Source organism: Elephantulus edwardii, unplaced genomic scaffold (genome assembly GCF_000299155.1).
Source record: "Elephantulus edwardii isolate Elephantulus edwardi_28Jun2011 unplaced genomic scaffold, EleEdw1.0 scaffold00101, whole genome shotgun sequence".
Classification (NCBI taxonomy): Eukaryota; Metazoa; Chordata; class Mammalia; order Macroscelidea; family Macroscelididae; genus Elephantulus; species Elephantulus edwardii.
In genome coordinates, this window is record NW_006399851.1 from 798434 (window position 1) to 801603 (window position 3170).

Genomic DNA, 3170 nt, shown 5'->3' on the forward strand with positions numbered 1-3170 from the left:
AGAGTGCTAAGGAGCAATGATGTCAGTCTAAAGACTAAGTTGCGCCTGATCCAGGTCATAGATGTCTCCATTACTTGTTATGCATCAGAGAGCTTCACAGTCACTAAGGATATAAAAAGAATCAATACCTTTGACTTGTGATGCTGGAGAAAAGTATTGAACATATAGACTGCCAAGAAAACAAACAGGTCTCTGTCCTGGAGAGAGTGAAACCAGGCTGCTCTTTGGAGGCAAGAACTATGAAGATCCTTCTCATATTCTCTGGACACATTGCCAGGAGGCTCTAATCCTTGGGGAAGGATTTCATGTTTGAAAGGGTTGAGGGTCAGTGCAGTAGAGGAAGACTCTAGATGAAATGGATTAATACAAGTACTGTGGCAATGAGAGCATGCATGTCAGATATTGGTTCAAAATAGCGTTAGGTTCAAAGCTATTGTTCATAAGGTAGCTATGAGTCTTAGTCGACTTAACACATAACACAGCATAAACAATTATATAGTTTAGTTTTCCTGTACCTTTTTAAGTTTCTATTCTATTTTAGTGTCACTCAGTTAAGTATGATTCATATTGACCCTATGAACAATAGACCTAGACCCCTTCCTATCCGTACCATCCTCACTATCTCTGACACACTTGAATTCATTTGCTGCCGACACTGTGCCAGTGTATCTCATTGAGGGTCTTATTTTGAAAGTTGTGTGGTAAACTCTCCTGCTACTATTGTAGAGAGCTCTGGTGACTTATTAGAAAGAAATTGTGCAGTCAATCCAAATGCATATGATTCGAATCTACCAGCTTCTCAGCAGGAGAAAGATAGACTCTCCTATGTGATAAAATCCTTCCAAATACCCACTGGAGGGTCAGCTTTGGGTTGATTCTGACTTAATGGGACACACAACAACAACATTACTCTTGTGGTGCTATTTCTTTTTTCCAAATATGTTAATTATGGTTTTGTGGTTTTTGCAAGTCTATCATTTGGTGCATAGGTGCTAACTAAAGCCCTATCTTCTTGATCTACTCCCCTTCATTATATCTTAAGAAAATTTTCACTCTGAAGTTTATTTTAACAGACATTAATATTGTCATTCTGGCTTTATTATGGATGCCTTTTGCTTGGTATTGTTTTTGTCATTCTTTGATTTTTAGTCTATCTCCTCAATTCTCACATGTATCTCTTATAGTCAAATTGGTGAGTTTTTATTTTTTTAATCCATTCTTCTTATTTTTTTCTAAATTGGTGCATTTTACTATCATTAAGTGTAATTATTGATAGGTCATATTTTATCATTGCCATTTTGCTGCATTCCATTTCTATTGTTGTTGGATACTTTGGTCTATCCACTTTCTCTGCTGCCTCTGTGTAAACAACTTCCTTTAATATTTCTTACAGAGTTGGTTTTGTTTTCACTAATTTCTTAAGTTCCTGCTTTTAAAAAATGACATAATTTCAAGCCCTGGCTCTTTCTCTACCAGCCCCCGCTCCCCCCCCCATCTCTCTCTCCCTCTTTGTCCTCCTCTTCCCTACTCCTTCTCCCCTCTCCCTCTCTTTCTCTTCCCCTCTCTCCTTCCCTTTCTCTCTTCTCTCTCTCTATGCTCCCTAACATTAAAAAGAAAATGCTGCTATCAATGACTTCCAGGCCTGGGATTCTGACTTTTGGCTATAACAAGAACAAGAAGCCATATGTTTCATTGAATCAGCAGATGGCACCACCTAGTCCAAGCAACAGTAACCCTAGCAGCAAGCAGCAGTGGGAGTAATGGAAATAAACAGCTAAGCAAAACCAACCTGTACATCTGGGAATTGTAACCAAGAACTACTGATCAAGACCTCGTAAAACTGTGTCAACCTTACGGAAAGATTGTCTCTACGAAGGTCATCCTAGACAAGACCACAAACAAATGCAAAGGCTATGGTTTTGTGGACCTTGGCAGTCCTTCTGCATCACAAAAAGCTGTAACAGCACAGAAAGCCAGTGATGTGCAGGCGCAGATGGCAAAGCAACAGGAGCAGGACCCCACAAATTTTACATCTCAAACCTCCCACTGTCAATGACTGAGCAAGAAATGGAGGGGATGCTGAAGCCGTTTGGCCAGGTCATCTCCACCAGAATTCTTGGAGACACCAGTGGGACCAGCAGAGAGGTTGGCTTTGCAAGGATGGAGTTCACATAGAAGTGTGAAGCCATCATCACCCACTTTAATGGAAAATATATTAAGACACCCCGGAGTACCAGCCCCACCTGATCCCTTGCTTTGTAAATCTGCTGATGGTGGGCCTAAGAAATGACAGAATCAAGGAAAATTTGTGCAAAATGGATGGGCCTGGCCAAGGAATGGAGATATGGGTGGCATGGCCTTGACCTATAACTCTACCACAGCTCTTCAGAATGGATTTTACCCAACACCTTATAACATCACTCCCAACAGGATGCTTGCTCAGTCATCACTGTCCCCATATCTTCCATCTCCTGTGTCGTCATATAAGACAGTGCCTCAGACATCTCCTCTGCAAGTACTTAACACATCTTGTATGCACCACCAATCCTCATGCAACCTTCAGATTCCTTTCTGACACCAGGGATGGATCACCCCCTTTCTCTCCAGCCTGCCTCCATGATGGGACCTCTTACCTAGCAACTGGGCCATTTTTCTCTCAGCAGACCATGCACGTATATGCCGACAGCCACAGCTATGCAAGGAGCTTACATCTCCCAGTACCCCCGGTCCTTCTTCCAGTGTTTCCGTTGAGGAGAGAAGCGGCCAGCAGACACAAGTGACAGGGGATTCTCCTTCAGACCATGGGATTTATTCTTTCTAGTACAACAAGTTACAGTGGCAGAGCCTTCTTATTTCACCTTTTAACAGGTTTTTATTTTGTGGATGTCTTTTCTGAATTAAATTTTGTATGGAATATTTTGGGGGCTGGGCAAGGAACAAAGTGGAGCAAACAGGTAATGAAAGCAGCTTTTCCTCTTCCTGCCCTGCCACCTTCTGGGAGAAAAAGACTAGACTTTGAACTCAGGGAGTGGAGATAAGATCTAAACTCATGAGAGACAATCCCACAGCCTTTGGAAGCCAGCCAGCCACCCTTGAGCCAAATATGGATGAAGACTCGGTCTTTGCTGGCAAGTTCCACAAGAATGAACTTCATGACTTCTGACTGACTT

The 3170-nt window shown here is 42.1% G+C and overlaps 1 pseudogene; it reads left to right on the plus strand.

Annotated features, from left to right (window-relative positions):
• The first annotated feature begins 1704 nt into the window (after nt 1–1704).
• On the plus strand, nt 1705–2821 carry LOC102876084 (annotated as a pseudogene).
• Nucleotides 2822–3170: the final 349 nt, after the last annotated feature.